General features: G+C 37.6%; 1 protein-coding gene and 1 pseudogene across 1 annotated transcript in view; both read left to right on the top strand.

Moving 5' to 3' along the window:
- The window catches only part of GHR (growth hormone receptor), a 214,969-nt gene that overhangs the window by 159,569 nt on the left and 35,524 nt on the right, over nucleotides 1-19,876 (top strand). The gene's annotated exons all lie outside the window — the stretch shown is intronic.
- LOC118607552 lies at nucleotides 7,027-7,142 on the top strand (annotated as a pseudogene).

Here is a 19,876-nt window from a genome sequence, read left to right as displayed (position 1 = left end):
CTGAAAGTGATTAATTGCTAAAGAAAAAACATATCACTTAGAAAAGAGGTTATAAAACTTCAAAGGGCTTTTAAAAAATATGTGATTTATAGGAAATCAATTTGCATTAATTCACACTATATGATACAAAATAAGCTAATTCTTTTTTTAAGATCAATAATTATTTAAACAAGGGTTGGCAAACTATGGTCCTCGGACCAGATCCTTGTTTTTGTAAATAGAGTTTTATTGCAACACAGCCATTTCTGTTTATTTCAGATTGACTGTGGCTGCTCTGGGGGGTACAATGGCAAAGCTGAGTAGCTGAAACATAGACTATAGGTGTGCAACCTTAAAATATTTAAGGTCTGGCCCTTTAAGAAAAAGTGTGTCAACCCCTGTTATAAACAGAAAAAAAAAGATTATTTCTGTAATAAAATATTTTATGAAACTAGTCATCATGTCTGTATTTGTTGTGGTCTTTTAGTCTCCTAAGAAAATTATCTTCCATTTGGCAACTGACATTAATGAGAATACAGGATTCACTTTACAAATTTACTTCACAATAAACTCCTATATTGTGAAATGAGATGAACAGTATCTGCCAATGTGTGGAAATGTACATGTTGTTATTGTTATTATTATTAAAAGTGTTTCATCAAATGAAAGCTGAGCATCTGTAAGTGCTTGGTGATGGATGGAATGGGTAATAATTTGCAATCGAGCTGTCTGGGATGCATCATCATCACATAGTATTATGTTATGAAGAGTTATAGTCACTGTGACACACAGCTGTAGTATCAGAGCAAGCTTAACTTTGTAGGTTTGCAGCTCTTCCATAAACTCGCTGCTGCCACTGAATTCACGCTGAAGAATAAAGACAGAAGACTCTCCCGTTAGGAAATTGTACACTGTAAAAGACTCATGAACTTGAAGGCTCACAGCATCATAATAGACATTATGATTCAGATGACTGGCCTTCATGAATCTTTGAGGTATTCTCAAGTAACATTCGCATGTTTACTGCTACAGATTATCCTCTGATTTTTCATGTGTCATGGAAAATCAGCCTTTAACTCTTCTCTTTTTTCTCTCTTAACATTTTAAAACTCCAAATTTGGATTAATATGAAAGCAAATATTTGCAAAAGAGCCCATCTGTGCTTGTGTTGTCAGCGCATATGGCTTTGTGCACCTGCTGATGCCAAGTTCCTGCCAGACAAAACCCAGAGAAATGGAAAGACTCCTGGGTAGCATCCTGATGTGACCGAAGCGCGTCTCTTTCTGAACTCCAAAAGTTTTTGAAGGTGTGCATCTTTTGCACTGAATTCAAGTGGCTTGGTATCTTCCTTTCTAGATTGTAAGTTCTTTCGAGGGCAGCAGCCGAGTCTTCCTCATCTTTATATGCTCTACTCCCTGTCTCACAACTTAAACAGGATCTTACACAAAGTGAGAGATTGATATTTGTTAAATGAATATCCTACTGAGTTTCAGGAATTACTTGAGAAAAAATGTGGAAGGAAAGTGGAGGGAGAGCCGTTAGCATAGCGTTTGACATTCCCCCAAACTAAGACTAACAAAGATGAGTAACAATCGTTTCCTCAAATCTGAGGGCAGTAGATGCCATTCTCTTCTGCCATTTTTCTTTCTCATGGGGAAAAGCATACAAGAGGCCCTACCAAAGTCTTGGAGGTGTTTGTTCTTATCAGACAGTAGTGGTTGTGGCAAACTCTGTTATTAGTTTCAGGTAGTATCATAGGCTGTGTGATGAGAACTTTGGAGTTCGGGAGCTAGAGACAGGAGTTGTCATATGTATGCACCTAGCGAAGAGCTTCAGTTTATTCGTCTATAAATGGAGATATGAACATTTATCTCAAAGGGTCCTTGTAAGGAGCAGATAGGTATATGGAAGAATTCCTGGCACAAAGTGGGTATGCAATAAATGTTAGTTTATTATTTTTCTGCTGCTGCTATTACTACTATTACTCTTACTGAAAGAGTAGTGGCCACCTGGGTCACTGGATGTACCCTACCTACCTCTTCACCCCACTTATAGTTTCTGGGAGTATAGGAAAGATGCTGCGTCTGGTATAGTAGATCTCATATTTGAGTAATATATTTTTTAAAGAAATAAAATTTTCACAACTCCAGAGAATGCCTGTGCAGCCCAGGTTAAGAAAAATTGATTTAAAAAAATAAAATTTTAATGTTATAGATATGACTTTTGATTGCCATTCAATGCTTCAAAAAAGCACAAAACTTAATTTTGCAGCCTGAAATATCCTCCTTTGAGAAAGCCTGCTTTCCTGGTCTTCCATTAGCACCTCAGTGCAGACCTCACATTAAGCTGTCCCTTTCGAGGGGGGAGAGCAAGGAGCATTGAAAGGGTGGGACTAAAGCCTGCCACACTGCAGCCGGCCAGAGGATGAGACATGGGCCTCAGGCAAGAAAAACAGAATCCAGCCCAGAGGTGGTAGGCCAGAGGAAGGGCAGCCCAGAGTTCAACTACTCACAGTCTTACCTCGGGGTTTTGCCCTTAGGCAGGATGAGGTAAAATGTTTATCACAGTGCTTGGCACCTAGAAAAATGTTTTTCCCTTTCCTTGCTTTTTCCCCTTTAAAAAAGAATGTCTTTGGGTGTAGAAGAAATAAGGCTGTACAGATAGCTAAAAGGTGTGCCATCAAAACAAACTTTTTCTACTTTTCTGAAAGGCAACTTTATCTTCTGCTGGACTAAACCCAGTGCCAAGCCTTTTTCTCTGAGCTTTTAGAACATTTACTGCCTGGACAAGTCGTTTGGCTATAATCATATACTCCCTTTTATTAGAAGGATTCTTTTATATAGATTTATACAGCCCTGGAGTCCCTAACTTAAAATATGTTTTTACTTCAAAAGTGTATCTATAGGGAGGCTTTCCAGATCAAGTTTAACAGCAGCAACAAATAATATATTAAGTAGTGGTTAAATACGCAGGCTAGCCTGTGACAGCCTGTTCTTCTCATGCTGCCCGTGGAGCTGTGGCTGGCTCTCAGAGCTGGATGGGGAGCTCCATGAGGAGTAATGTTCCCTCCGCCATTTATTTCACTATCCCCACTACCCACCCCGTCTGTCTGTCTCCCACTCCGCTCCACTCTGAGTAAACCACCTTTCCTAGGTGAAGGGCCAGCTGGGCTAAACTTTTGAAATTTTTCTTTGGTGCCTTCCCACAAATATAGTTTTTAACTGAATAATCTTGGTTAAACCATAGTCAGCCTCCATGTGAAAAGTTGTCAGAAAACCAGAGTAGCATGCTCCAACTCCTTCCTGCCTGGCAGAGCTCTCCTTGCTGAGGTATTGAGAACCTGCACCTTATTTATTCATCATCAGTTATTGGCAGGACTAGAGAGAGACATCTACCGCTCCTTTTGGACAAACCCAAGCCTGAGAGGGAAGAGGTACATCAAAAAGATACCCAGCAAAGCTTGGCGGCTAAAAAGAGAAGTTAGGAAAGAAAGAAAATGTTTTCAGGTGAATAGAATCTAGGGATAAAAAGAAAAAAAAAAGCAGTCTTCTCAGCAGTTGATGGAAAGAAGGAAGCTGAGTCCAGAAGGATTAGAAGTGAATTAGAAGGACTAGAAGTCATAGGAGACTGAGATTTCTCAGTTTACCAAAAGAAAGGCAGCTCAGCTTTGTTTAGCTGCAGAATGAGAATTCCCCTCAAGAGAGATCTGTGTGACTAATTAAACAAAAGCTGATTTCCCTCTCTCCCATTTGAGCAGTAATTCCTCCTCCTACTCTCACAGGCTTGACAACATCATCGCCACCTGTAATAAGTAACTAGTTCCAATGTACCACTTAAGAGATGACCCCAAAATATTATCTCTGGGACTACTTTCTCTGAAAAAACAAAACCTGGAGATAAAGAGCAGGAGATGTCATTGGTGTATCCAGAAACATAGCAAGTGCCTAAAATCTTGAAAGGATATCAGTATAAGCAGGTGACCGGCCCTTCAAACCCAGGATCCTAAGGTGGTGGGTCTTGGTGGGTGTGCCCATCAGAATCATCTACATTTTTAGTAAGGACAAATGCCAGGCATCTACTTCGGATCTACTCAATCAGTCTCCATGGATGGTGCTCAGGCATATTGTATTAGTTTCCTAAGGCTGCTGTATCAAAATACCCTAATGTCAGTAGCTTAAAACAACAGAAACTTATTCTCTCAGTTATGGAGGCCAGAAGTCCAAAATCGAGGGGTCATCAGTGTTGATTACTTGTCCAGGCTCTGAAAGAGAATCTGTTTCATGCTTGGCTCTCAGCTTCTGGAAACTGCTGGCAATCCTTTGCGTTCCTTGGTTTGTAAATGTAACACTACAGCCTCTATCTCATCCTTACGTGGCCTTCCTCCTGTGTCTGTTCTCCAAGTGTGACTCTTTTAAGGATCTCCATTGTAGACTTTAGAGCCCTAATCCAGGATAATCTCATCTTTAGGTTCTTACCTTAATTACATCGCAGAGACCTTTTTTTTTTTTTCAGCTAAGGTCACATTCAGAGATACCAGGGGTCAGGACTTAGACATGTTTGTGGGGGGACTACAGTTTAACCCACTGCACATATGCATTTTTAAAAATCTCTTCCACAAATGATTCTTGCAAAGAACTCTGCCCTTAACAAATTAGCCCACCATTTCTCTAGTGCATGGGAAATGCTGGAACATGCAAAGTCAAACAGGCTTCTTTATTGCACACTCGGAGTCTCTAATATGTTTGAGTGCATTATGAATATCCAAGAGAAAAAAAAGAACCACAGTCCTTTCTGAATACAGTGGACTAGGAAACCTTTTTTACAAGGGATTAACTATTACTACCTCAGTAGCCACTAGGGTTCCAAGGAGCACAGGTTGCTGTTGATTGGGGCACTACACTCTGAAACTACGCTCAGGGATGTGGGCATGGCCTGGGTCTAGCATGTGAGTCTACCACAGTGTTCAAACCTTTAGCTTGTAGATGCTTGTACAGATCCTTCCTGGGGTATTTGTAAATCCTTCATTAAATATCCACGAAGGTCTCCACACATGTGCATGGATTTTTAGATCCCATCTAGTCTCTAGTCTTGACTTCAGCCATTTTTATAGAGGTAACCAGGTAAAATATTAGAATGATAGAATAAAAAGTAAATAAAAAGGAAAAGGTAACCAAGATTACACAATGTGCTTTTTCTCCCAGAATGGCTGAAAATGGAGAAATGATTTCATCATTTCTATTCTTATAATTCCAGTCCCTTAAGAATGATATCAAAACATGATTTCATCAGTAAATTTACAGTGATACTTTTTTAAAAATGATCACCTTTGGAGGTCACTAGGGCATCTACTCATTATTTTAAAAATAAATGCATTGAAAGAAATAAGCAATTACCTTGATTTTTGTATAAATTACATTTATACAAAATTGCATTTAAGATAACTGAATAGTTGGTGAAGGAAAGTTGCTTTCTTTTTGGTTGTCTTTATTTATATAGATATATTCGAGCTAATAAATGCAAATGAAATGGTAGGATTAAAGAAATCACTACTTTAGAGCCCCTAATGACATAATGGATTTAGGCAAGACCATCAGTGAATGGTAAAATATTTAGGTATACTCTATTCTGGGTACATCAGGCTGAGAGTGCTTTGAACCCAGGGCAATTTTATCATCATATAATATTATATGTCCCTGATAATAGGAGTCCAGAGTTCACAGTACCACCCATATGGATTCTTTCCATGAGAGTTGAACCAAATCAAATTAAGCCTTAGGTCTTAACTGCCTAGTTCAGGTAGCATAGGAGATAATAGAGATAGAGGAACATTTTAAATGACATTTTATGATTTCAGTTAGCTAAATAAATTATCTTCATCCAAAAAAACGACATAATAAAAAGGAAAAGAGAAGTGTCTGTTTAGGTCCTCTGCCTATTTTTTTAACTGGATTGTTTTGTTTTGTTTTGTTTTTCACTTTTTAATTTATTTATTTTAATTAGTTTCAAGTATATAGTACATTGGTTAGACTCCTATGTAGTTCATAAAATGATCCCCCAATTGCTCGCTCCCTCCCCTGGCCCTCTACCTAGCCATCATGTTAATGCTATCTGCATCCCCTGTGCTGTGCTCCCCATCCCCATGACCATCCATCAGCTACTAATTTGTACTTCTTTAACCCTTCACCTCTTCTCCCAACCCTCCAACCCCCCTCCCCTCTGTCCGTCACCAAATTATCCACTATATTTGTGGGTCTTTTTTCATTAGTTTGGTTCTTTTATTCCTTAAATTCTGCACGTAAGCGAAATTATATAGTGTTTATCTTTCTTTGTCTGACTTAAGTACCTTCTAGGATCATCAAAGCAATCTTTTCCATCCTCTTTCTTTTAGTCTATGTGTGTCTTTTAATCTGAAGTGAATCTCTTGGATTATTTGTTTTTTTTTATTGTTGAGTTATATGAGTTCTTTATATATTTTGGAAATTAGGCCCTTAATGGGGGCATTGTTTGCAAATATATTCTCCCATTCAGACGATTGCCTCTTTGCTTGTTGATGGTTTCTTTTGCTGTGTGGAAGCTTTTTAGTTTGATATAGTCCCATTCATTTATTTTTGCTTTTACTTCCCCTGCCTTTGAGGTCAAAGCCTATTTGATTTTATTAACAAATGTCACCTCAATGATTTAATAAATTTTAAAAAAGGAGATGCCATGGAACTGAACAGACTTAAGAGACATTGTGGAGACCTAGTTCACATTCTGATTCGAATTGTTAAAATACTTCTTTCTGAGAAATTTTTGGAAATTCAAGCATACACTGGGCTTTAGATGATATTGAGGGATCATTATTAATTTGTTAGGTGTGATATTGATATTATTTTTTTTTAAATGAGAGATTCCTTAGTTTTTAGAGATACAAATGTAGGTAGTCATGGTTGAAAGAGATTATTTAAAAAATAGACAGGGGACGTAGTTCCATAATGTAGCAGTTAGCACATCTGCTTTACATGCAGAAGGTCCTGGTTTCACACCCCAGTGGAGCCATGGTCCATGATCTATAGCCATGCCACCCTAAACACGCTCAATGTCTGATCTTGGAAGCTAAGCAGGGTTGGGCCAGGTTAGTACTTGGATAGGAGACCACCTAGGAAGACCAGGTGCTATAGGCATAAATAAAAAGAAGAAATAATAAAAAGTAGGTAGGGTAAGTACAAAACAGCATTGATAAAATATTGATAATTGTCAAAAGTTGGGTGAGAAACATGTAGCAGTTCATTAACCCATACTGTCTATTTTTGTTTATATTTGCAAATTCTATAATAAAAACAGTAATCTTTCATAAACAGACCGTCTCAACCTCTATCTCCAAGTAAAGACAATTCACATTCCCAGTGGAACCCCCAAAATTAGCCTTACTAGTGACCAGAGTTCTATCTCTGAAAAGTGGGAAAGGCTCTCATATGAACATGTTAGTTGGAGAATTGCCATGGAAAACCAGAAAATGTTTCAGTTCTAGCTAACTAGAGATTGAATGAATTGTGCTAAATAAGTGGTCCTGAAGGGTTAGTGTTAAAACATCATTATTTTTAAGTAGCAAGGAAACGTAAATGGCTTGGCCAGAATTTCAGGCTATGGCTCTAGGTCATGTGTAAGCTGAAGATATTATTGCTTCTGTTATCTAGCATGATGATATTTGCTTACACGTAAGCTCTGCTGTAGGTCTAATGGTGCAAGCAATTTCCTAGAACTGAAGTCACATTACAGTAGAAATCCCAAGGCAATGTGACTATAGAGACTTTACAGTTTTGCCTCCTTGGGTTAGCCTCTCACCATTCTTAAAACAAGAAACAAGGAGGATAACCAATAGGCTTTTGATTAAATCACAAACCAAAAAGAAAGAGAGACAATAAAAGAGAACCAGTTACTTACAGTTTTCTAAATGGAGCCATTTTCTTATTTCTACTTCGTAGCTATTTGCTCTTATATAAGCCTACAGAGAACATTTGGAATATGACCACCCCTGCCCTTGTTCATGCCACATGGCCTACTTTCTCCCCACTCACCTATGTCCTACTGTCCCAGGGCTCAGAGGCTAAGAGCAGTACAGGTAGCATAGTCATTCAGGCTCACATAAATAAGAAGAAATCCAAGTGCTAACCAAAAATAACAGAATTTTATTTCAAAGACTATTCAGTTACCTTAGCGTTTGTTGCCTACTGATTTCTAGGAGCCCTAGGCTCAGCTCTTGGATATCCCAAAAGAACCAAGGGGAAGAATCATTTGCATAGTATGCATCCATTCATTGGCCTAAACACTATCAAAAAAAAATGGTTCATAACTTGGCCTACTCTTAAAAAAAGAAAAGAAAAAAAAAACCATACACTTGAAAATAACTTCGAAAACAAAACCATGAGACATGTACCTAGACATGCCTTCCCACCAAGTCACCCCCATGGTTTCCCACAATGTTATCTTCTATTCCTCCTGGAACTAAGGTTTCATGCGGCAGGACAAGTCCAAGAATATCAAGATTTTATGAAACTTTTTAAACCAGAGATTTTGGACAAGCAAATGAGAGTTGCACTGGAAATGAAGTGTGTATCTCTGCCCCTGTTAACATCAGAGAGCTGGCAGGTGCTTTCTCACAGCCGCTTACAAATGAAGCCAGCAAATGTGACCCCAGAGTGTTCCACTTGTCCCCCATTCCTTCCTCTACCAAACTAGGATCATGCCCATGTGTCCAGAAAAATGGCGGCTTCCAGTCTGCAGCTCACTGGGTGTATTTTAAGCATGCATGAGTCTACGTCACTCAGTAAAAGTAAAAGCATTCTTTTTATTTACTCAGGTAAATAAGCAAAAGACAGGTCTAAAATACATTAGAGTTCAGTTCCGTGAGAACAGATTTCTGCTTTGTTCCTTGCTGTGTACTTGGTACCTAGAACTGGCTCATGTTAGATATGAATGAAGTATGTCTTAAGGATGAATGGTCTCACTGGACAGAAGTTTTCTGTGGTTGGATGAGTCATTAGCTTGTAGGCTCAGAGCCTAGATAGAAAATAATTGGCATGATGTTAGTCCTGCAAGCTGACTTGGGGTTCTTGGGGATGCCCTGCAGCAAGGCAATCAGGTGAGGACATTGCTGAGACCCAACAGTTACCATCAACATACCAGCTTCCATTACCTCGCCCAGCTTAGATTTTCAGATTAGGAGTCACTGTGATAAGCAGACCAGGAATCATCTCACATACTTCCTCATTTGGGGGGTTGGGATTTTATTTATTTATTTACTTTGGCTTCTTGGTATCTGAAATTGTTATTCAGAGAAGCATATTAAGACTATGACTCTTCCATTACTATTCCTTTCTGTTTCCAACAGAGGAGGTAAATGAATCACTTAAAATGAAATAATTCCATCCTCTTTAGTACACTGTAAACATAGCCTTAGCTTTGACTGTAATTATGTTGTGTGGGTGATGCTGCTGAGAAAATGGTATAATTATAACATTAGGCTTGAGAACTGTCTAAATAGAAAACACTGAGCTGCACTATGCAAAGTTTAAGATGGGATTATGGTCCTTTTTTCAATATGAATAAGACTAATTAGCCAACTGCAACCAAGAGATTTGTAGTATGATATTGATAGTATAATAAAATTGAGGGCCAAAGTAAAAACGAAGGGAAAATCTGATGCCTTTCTTTAATTGTTACATGTTCTAGGCATCGTATATAAAAGTGTAATGCGAAGCAAAGAAGCTCATCAACTTGAAGAAAGTGTGAATAAAGTCATAAGAAGCTAGCTTAGAAAAATCAGCATTCTAGCTTGTTTTTCCCTCTTTCCTCCTAGCAGAAGGACCTTATATAGGTATTTCAGGTGCCTAAAGTTTTATTTCCCTAAATATGGCTTTCTTTCCTGTTTTTAATAGATTTGTCCAATGGTGCTAGCTTTTATGCTACCGTAAATTTAAAAAGACAATGTTCTATGTCTTGATTGAAGTATGGATGACATTGTATGCATTTGCATTTTTTAGGTCATTGAAATGTAAACTTAAATCTGTGCTTTTCACACTATGTAAAATTTATCTCAATTAAAAATAAATTTAATTTTTTAAAGACCAGAGATTTTTAGCAGCAAAAAGTAGAAAGAAGTAGAAAGAGCATTATCAGAAAACCTGGCCTAAGGTACCTACGCCACCACATAAAAGTCATGGACCTCCTGAAACTTCTTTCCTTTCTTTTTGAAAATGGGAATATTTATATTTACATTCCTACCTTTACGGGGATGAGGTGTGTTCAAGATGTGCACATTCCTTGCAAGTTTCTAGGACTCTATAAATCATAAGGAGTTCTGAGGTTTATTCTCAAAGGAGAAAATTATGGGTTGCTCCAAATAGTGAAAACGGGGTAGCAGGAATCTCAGCCATGTAATCAGGCTCTCAGGCTCTTTTCTCTGGTGAAGAGAGAGGGGCGTGGCCAACAGTACCGAGTTCGTGTGAGTTTGTGTACGTGTGTGCTTTGGAGGATGAAAGGGAAAAGGATTTGCCTTCCTGTCTTCATCTTTGTTTTTGGCTTTTCTTAGAACCTTATTTCTCTCTTTACCCCAAGTCTTGAAACAGGAACTCCTCACCATCCTTTGTAAATGAACATCAGAATACTGAGATTTCATTTAGCCTTGTCTTACCCTACTCCCTTGGCCCGTAGCTGCTCTAAATGAATAGTTAATAATAATAGTAGTAGTAACAGTAGAAGTAGTGATTTTGTTATTATTATTGAGGAGGAGGAGGAAGAGAAGAAACAGAAATAGAAATAAATAGAAATAATCCCTGCTCCTGAATGACAGCTTATACAGAAACATTGCTTGTTTTGTGGCCTCCTCTACAAACTATGACAACCTGCAGTACCTTTAGCCCTTAAGATCCTCTCTCTTAAACCTGACTAATATTTCTTGTTCTGGCATTAGTAATAATAATATTTTCCGTCTGAGAGGCTAAGAAAGCAGAACTGAGTTTTCTGAAATTTCTCTCAAACGAGAGGAGTATTTGAAAAATGAAACTCAAAGAAGCCGCCCTCTCAGAGGCCTTGTCGAAGTGCTCGGACTAGGGGATCAGGTGTGGCTCGAATTCTGACACTGCTGCTTATGAGCTGGGATTTCAGACAAGTCACTTAACCTCTGAGCCTTAAGAAGCTGCTGATCTGTAAACAAGGATAAATACTACCTATTTTATAAGCTCGCATGAAAATTTCCACTGAGCATGATGTTAGTTTGTATCCTTTTTCTCCCCAGCTCAGAAAACATGAGGTATAGGAAGTTGTTAATATTTCATTAACACAAGGAAAAAGTATATAAATCTTCCAAACCCAAGATCCAAAATCCTTCAGAATATTTTTGAAAAGGGGTACAAATTTTGAATTTTATAAATGGAATTAAGGAGTATTTATGAAATAATAATAACAATAATTAATTTTAAATAAACAAAATACCTTAATATATCTGGGAAAAATAAACTGAAGATCTATATTCAGCAAAAGAGGAAATTATTAAATTAATAAGGTACACAGGGTCCTTGATATTTGCAAAGTAATACAGAAGCCATAAAACTTCATTTCAGAGGAGGCAAAGCCAAAAAGGCTGGTTCTCTTTGAAGAGTTCATGAAAACAGACATCTGTAAAGCTATGGTCTACTCTCTGGGTCTTATTTCTCACTCTGGATAAGCAGCCTCCTTGTGAACACACACACACACACACACACACACACACACACACACACAGAGTAACTGAAGGAGATGAAACAATTTCTCAGAACTGGTTAAAATAATTAAATCTAAAAACATGACCCTAGGTATGGAGTAGAGTGATTTCTGCAGACATATTGAAAATAAGATAGCCCAATACAAGGATTTGGTTTGACTACTATAAAGCAATGTGGCAGGTTGAGAATGCCGAGAATGTTCTGAAAATTCTATTTACTTCGGTGGTGAGGTAGCCATCCAGGGGAAAACCAGGGACCCTTGCTCTAAGAAATGTAGGTTTCAGTTGGAAGAAACAACTAAAAAGGTAGGTTTCAACCTTCAACCTACTAATGAATAGGAGTATTTACTGAGTACCTAGACAAGGATAAAAATAAAATTATCTGAAGTGGCCCAGGGAGTGGATTATTTAGGGGCCAGGGGTCAGGAGGAAAGAAGATATGGTCCCTGGACCTGAGGTGCTTACAATTTGTTGGGGTTCTTTGTCCCCATTTTCCTTACACTATGATGTTATTTAAAGTCATATAGAGGTCACATAAACTTACTAGGAATGGTATTACAGAGAGCAATAGTGATACCTAAGTGCCCCCATTAATTCACCACCCCAGTTATCTGCAGATGCCTGGGTGAATTTTAAGCAGGGACAGGAAAATGCCACCAGCCAATTCCAGATGATGAAATTATTTGCTCCAAACATTTTCATTGTATTATTAAATTAGATTGATTGAGACTAAATAGTAATAAGACTGATTTTTGTATGAGGTTCACTAATTTAACTCAGAAGAAAATTCCTTATGAACAGTTTAAAATAAATTTTTGAGCAGTAACAACCTTATTGGGATTCTTTTAAAACTTCTCAAGGTCTTCACTTTTAAAGAAAATGTTATTTAAATATATAAGTGCGGCATAATGATTACAATCATAAGTTTTATTATTTGTAATCACATCAAGTACTAATAATTGAAATAAAACCGGCGAGATTAGTGAATTCAATAATAATACATAGCATAGGAAGTCTTTTTCTATGAAGCACATCATTGCTATAATTGTCCTTTGGGGACCCGGAATCAGATTCCCCAAATAAATGGGTAACAGCCTTTCTCTTGAGCACCTTTCCAAGCATTGTAAATTCATCAGTGCAAGTAGCCACATAGCTGTAAACTTCAAGGCGATTTCAAATGGTTATAGGCCTTCGTCAGAATAAACTGGACTTAGCATCTAATCTGCTCCATGGAGACTTTGCTGCAAAAAAAGTGGAACTGTAAAATGTAGGGGAAGATCATGGGAATAAGGTTTGCCTGATTTCCCCATCCTAATAAAAAGGATCCTGCTTGGATATTAAAGACCCCTAGAATGACTCTGGGAGACTTTCACAAATGTTGAGAAGGCTCGGGCTTCAATGATTTAATGTGAAAGAAGCTGCCACATATTCACATGTTTCCAAGGTGTGCCTGGTTCACATCTGAGAGGAAAAGTCTCTATTTATTTTATAATAGTTTGCTCCCAAGTAACTTTAGTCTTCACTCGTCCACATCCCTAACCTTCTCATAACCTTCCCAGCATCTTAGAAATCCCAAAAGGGTTAGGCAACCTCCAGATTCTCAGGACTAGACCAGATTTTGAGTGGCTACTCTGTGCAGTGTTGAGAATGAAACAGAGACCTTGGTGCATAGTAGCCTTTCATCAGTAGGGAATTGAGAAGAGCAGGCCAGGGGCCCCAGGTTAGTTAGACACATGGACCAAGAGACAGGCTTCGCTCTCAATTGGACCATCTTCTCTCTCAATCGCAGATAACTGGGGTAGTGAAGATAATGGGGGCATTTAAGTGTCACTATTGCTCTCTGTAACGCCATCCCCATTAAATTTATGTGTCCTCGTATATGACTTTGAATAACATCGTAGTATAAGGAAATTAGGGACAAAGAGCCCTCAATAAACTGTAAGCCTCCAGAGCAATGAGAAATGACAGACAGACTTCTTAGAGTGACATGCTGAGCTGTTTTCAGTCTCTCCTCTCCGTACTCCTCCATTTCCACTTCTTCCCCCGATCACGTCTGTCCAGTAAATTTGTTTACTCAAAAGTTTTGCTAGACCGGTATTATCAATCCAGAAGATGGATGCCAATTTTTTATTAAATGAGAAAGTCGTATTAGCTGATTTCATTTGGTAAGACTTCCGCTGTCGTCTCAACTTCAGCATTATGTCCCAGTGCAGTATGTTTTAAAGTGTAGTTTTAAGCCTGATAGTATATTCACCTCACTCTTGAATTAAACTCCTGGTTTAAAATATTAGCCAAAAAGAGGTATAAAAGGCACTGTTTTAAATTCTATAAATGAATTCTATATTAAACTTTTTGGGGCCATCATTCAATTGTGTTTGTCTTTATTTAGGATCATTGAAAAAGGGAAATGTGTAGATGATACTTTAAGATGTAGCTGTGCATCAGCACAGCTTTCAAATTATGAATCATAAACCAAGATTTGTAGGGCCAGAGAAGAATTCAAAATCAGAACCTGGTAAACTCCCTACTGCGAGAATTAAGTCAAACATTTTATGCATCCTACTCCTTATACCGAACAGATAAAAAAGAAAGTGCTAGATTTTGTATCACCAGTAGTGACAACTGTAGGGAATTCTGAACTTTCAGACTGCAAATCCTGAACTTGAATTTTTTGATCTTGAAAAAAATAACACATGGTTCTCAAAAGTAAGTCTTTAACATGGTCTTTAAAAGCAATGACACTGCGACAGTGTGAATTTTCAAAATTATAGTCAGCATGCAGCGGGTTGTCTAGGGTGTCTGATGGGGTCTCCGTTTTGATGAGTGCCTACTTTTAAGGACCATGTTTTTATTTTTGTTTTTCTTACCCTATGATTTTATTAACCTAAATAAGTTTTAGTACTGTTCACGTCAGAGGCCAAAATAGATTATTGCATTAAAAAGGAATTGAAGTCGGTTAATTTCATAAAACACTAGCATAAAGTTATTTGATATAGAATTGTAAGGAAGGTTTGTAATCATTGAAAGGAGCAAGAAAAAAAAACAGATTATCTTCATTCCCAGTGTCGAAGACATTCATCCTCAGACTTACCACACCTGAAAATACTTTATCATCATAATAGTATTTCTGTTGTGTTTACCATGTGCTAGTCTAAGCCCTTTATATATTTTAAATTACTAATAATCTTCATAACAGTTGTGCGGGGTAGGCACTGTTATCCTTATTCAACAGAAGCTGATGTATAGGGATGTTAAGTGACTTGCTCAAAGCACACACAGCTAAGAAGCACAGAGCCATGGCTCGAACCCTGGCTCCTAGCTCGAGCCCCTCCCTTCTTCCCACTGTGCTCGTTGCCCCCCATCTTGCTGCCACTGCCTCTTCATATCTTCCTGATGTAGAACTCTTCTTCCAGAACAATGGGAAGCAGTTTTATGAAGAAACTGAGTGTAAAGGCTTAGAAATAAGGCTTCCTGGGCATGGTGCTTCCTATCTCTAGGCCAAACTTTTCCCATATTTACCATGGGATACCATCATTCCCCACCTCCCACTACTTGTTAAAATGACTGAGTGGCATAAAACACCACAAGCCTGACAGATGGCAGCACCCAATAAACGTCAGCTCTTGTTATAATAAATATATAAAAATCAACTTTAGTATGTGAATTAGAATAGGCAATTTTAACGAGTGAGAGATGATAAACATTTATTAAGCAAGTTCTTTTAAGAGTTTATCTCATAATAATTATGCAAGATTACTCTTAGCATTCTTACTTCAGTGAATTTGAGGAAATTCAGACTACATGAAAAGATATTGCTTTCCTAAATTCAACTAAGCAAAGATCCAAACTCTGGGCACACTGGCCACAAAGCTTCAGCTCCTTCTACCACCCCTGTCTAGTTCTAAACCCTGGATCCCTATTCCTTAATCAAAAAACACCAATACAAAACAGAGGGAAAAATTAATATTAGGCTTGTGAAATTGCATCATAGCCATGGTAACTAATGTAGTATAGCTTTATTGGCTCAGTGAATAGCAACCATGCTGCTCTGTGCTCAGACCTGTCTGAATCCATTAATGAAGTTACATTAAGAATTATGACATGGTGAGAGACCACCCAGGAATTCTCAGTTGATATAGGAAGTGGCAGCTGCGGCTCCTAATTGAGAGCTGTTGCTTCTTGAATCAGTGCTGAACCATTTCTCCAGGGGAATATTAAGCCTGTTCTGTCCATAGAAGATGAGAAACTCAACAGCTGACCTGACCACTTGTCGCTGTTGATGATCCTATAAAATTTCTCTTGAGACGGGAACTCTGTGTTCTGGTTCAAACCAAGTGACTGTTTCCTGTTTGTTTACCTACAACTTCTATAGTGCTAAGTCATCAGTTTAGAAAGATTCCTTTAGTCCCCTCTGTTGTACGTTATTGTAGTTCTATTATAAAAGGAATGCCTGGATATTTCCTTTTGGCAAGATAAACTAGCTTTCCCTCCTTTTTTAAATTTCCTCTATACTTTTTTCTTTTTCTCTCATTTATCAATAGTATCCTGAGTTTTAGAACCAGAAGGGTAATAGATAATTCACTGGTTTTAAATTTCAGAGATCTGGTACAAATCTCATCTCTGCCTCTTATCAGCCAAATGAACTTAGGTAAGGACATTTAACCTCTCTGTCTTTCATTCTCCATCTACAAAGTGAGGGTAATACAAACTGCCTTCTATGGTTGCCTTGAGCATTAAATATATGTTTCTGGAACATAGTTGCATGCAGTGAGTATTAGCTAAATCTGTCCCATTGCCCTACCTCCTACGTAGGCAGAAGCATGTCCCGAAAGACCCCAAACAAGTTATCCTTTTCAAGAAGATTTACAGCCTCTCATTAAATGTATCCAGTTAGAGTGTTTAATTTCTTTGATGAGCCAGAAATTGCCTTACATCTTACTGAAGCTTAAACATGAATATAATACTGTCTTTCAAATGTGAGACTTTGTGGGCTAGTAAAACGTATTCATTTTAGTAGAAGAACCTCCGATATTGTCTTTTCTCCTTTTTTAGTTACCAGACGGCACATTTTTTCTGATAGGTGAGACCTAAAAGTATACAGATTAACTAGGGAATTCAAAAACAGTGATTGCTAAGCCCCTTCCAGAGAATTTGATTCAGTAGACATCCCAAGAACTTGGATGTCCATCAAATTCCCCAGGTGATCCTGGTGTAGGCAGACCAGACTCCCAGGAACACACTTTGGAAACACTGGCCTGTAAGAGGAGCATATATATACCTTCTAAGAAACCATTTATACAAACCATTAATTATAGCCTCCCAGCCAAGCTGTCCAAAGAAAAGGGAGCTGACACAGAAGAAATCCATGGGAACCCCTGAACAAGGAGGGAAACTCCCTTTGGCCTGCCCCAAAATGTCAGACTATTTTCTATATACCCACATCAACCTTTTATTTTTAAGCCATTCTTTATTCACCCTGTATAGTTCAAAATGAATATATTTTTAGTAATTCTCTTGCTTATGTGCGTTCACTTGAAAATATTTAATTATAGGAATAAGCACTTAGCTTACCTTGTAGTGTCTTTCTGCTCTAATATCTCAGTACTTCTTTTGCACATAATTGCATTTTATCTGATGGGCAGATGCCTCTTCTTTAATGTTCCTTTTACCTTTGTTTGTGCTTCCAGCAGAGCAGTCCTTAAAGGATGAAGGCACTTGGCGAGTTGTAAGAGGATAAGGAGCCCAGGTCTGTACCCTGGATCTGTGAACCTAAATGTGTACCCAATAAGTTAATCCTGAGGAGGGGGAGTGAAAGTAGAGTAGAACGAAATGGAAAGAGTTTGAATAATAAGAATTTGGGAATCTGTTCCATGTAGTGACGTTGGCGGTCCCTAAGCCCCTTGCCTCATTTTACACTTTCATCTTATAAAGGGATCTGCTCAATCAAAGGTCATTGACGTTTGGATTCTGTACCCATTAGTAAAAAACAATTTTTAACACGCATTCACAATATACATATTTACATATTTGTAAATTATATATATGCACAATGTTCTAATATATTTTATTCATTATAAAACATATATAAAAATATAAATTTCAAGATCTTGATAAAGTTGAACCAAGCAATATTATGAAAATATTTTAATTTTAGTGTTTGACAGAACAAAATACTTTCTGCAATGTTTGAAGTTTACTTATTTTGGAGGGGGAAGTCTTCATTTTATGTCCATAGTTTATGAAAAGTTTATGAAACACAGTTTGAAGTTTTGATCTATGTTACATTTGCTTCAATATTTAGGTTTAACTATAATCTCAGTCTCATGTATGAAAAGGGCACAATATACACCAAGTTAGAGTTTCAAAAAATGAGTAGTAGTTATAGTGAGTGTCAATCTATATTTCGAATACTCTTTACAATAATTTCCCATTTTGGAAGTCAACTTCGTATCAGCTGTAATGTGTTAAAGGAAGAGACAAGTAAAGGTACTACTAACTACCCCCTGGAACTATAGTCTTCCTATTTTTTCTGCAGGATTTCTCTCCTATCAGGTGTGACATGTAACTCTGACACACAGGCTGACCGAAGTCTCCATGCAACTCTGCATATTCAGTATCAGTAAATCTTAATATCTTTTCTATTTTAGATTTAAAAAAACACACACATGCCAATAAAAGTTTTAGTGTTGTCATTCCCCAATGAATCATCCTGTGTGGTCCCTTTTGAAGAGAGTAACCTAGATAATGGTTAGATCCTATTGGTGATTATGTAGCTAGACTCTACTCTTTCTTAATTTCAAATACTCCTGTTGCCATTATTTACAGCCTGGTGTTGTTGATGTTTTTTTCTGTCCTGTGAATCCTGATGTCACATTATGTAACATCTCCTCCCAGACTTGTCTTTTCACTACCGTGCATGCCCTATCCTCTGATTATCACTGTGCCTCTGATACCCAGAAAAAAAGATGCTGGAAATACATAAAGTATTGCTCTACCTGCCCAAGAGTCAGTGATAGTACACTTCAACATTGCAGCAGTTCCCCACAATATTTAGCATACTGCTATATATAAGGAGGGACCATGATAAAAAACATATATGAGGAAGCACAAGTTCTTCAAGAATCTCTGAGAGCATGCAAGAACTTAATACTTGTGGAAACTTTCACTTTATACAGGTAAATGTAGACCCGATCTCTTTGTTGTTTAATTTCGTTTTCGATTTCCTAGTTAATTGACTATACGCTTAAATATCTATTTGTTTACATCTAGTGTAATAAATAGATTGATTATCAGGGAATTCTGAACTCATGATATCACTGAATGTACTCAAAATAATCTATTTTGGTTTCTTACAAGCTTTCAAAATACCTAATCAGTGACTCGTTTTTCTGTGAATCTGTTTTCAGTGTAAACCCTGTGCATGGTCTTAATATTGTCATAAAGTTTAGGACTCAGTATCATATTAGTTCACTCCATAAACATGACACTTGAAAATTTGGTAGGGCCTTAGAGGTTGATAGATCTGAAGTAAGTATATCATCATCATCATCATCATCATCATCATCATTATGTTCAATGACCATGATTTTTCACTTCATGGATACAGTGTAACACACAGCCTGGCTTCCTACCAGCTGTGTGACCTTGGGAAATTTACTTCTCTTTTTTGGACATGATTTTCTCCATCTGTAAAAGGAAATGGTGAGCCTAGGTAACTAGCAAGTTCTTTTTCAGCTCGAAGAGTATGCAACTGCACATAAACTCTTTTCTCTTTAAAATTGCTGAAGTCATGTTCCCAGAATCTTTTCTAACTCTTCCATGTGTTTATCTATCTTGTGGTTATGATTAGAAGTGAGCATAAATTCTGACTTGGAAGAGTACGAGGCAAATGTGACCATGATTTTATTCTTTTTTTCTTGAGAATATTCCATTGGAATGTTGTCCACCAGTGGATAAGTTGATACTCATCAATATGCATCTAACCTCTTAACTCACAATGCCAAATTTAGAAGTATAACATCTATATAACTGATCAACTTCCTAAATTGCACTCTCGTTTTTTCTCTCCATTTCCTGTAAGAACTTCTCTATTAAGGGTTCTAGGTCTATTGCAACTCATGCAGGTCTTCCCTTTCTTCAGTTCTATGTAGCAACTCC

This window comes from Rousettus aegyptiacus, unplaced genomic scaffold (genome assembly GCF_014176215.1).
Source record: "Rousettus aegyptiacus isolate mRouAeg1 unplaced genomic scaffold, mRouAeg1.p scaffold_m13_p_8, whole genome shotgun sequence".
NCBI lineage: Eukaryota > Metazoa > Chordata > Mammalia > Chiroptera > Pteropodidae > Rousettus > Rousettus aegyptiacus.
The sequence above is the reverse complement of the archived record's forward strand: the minus strand, read 5'-3'. Positions and strand labels throughout refer to the sequence as shown.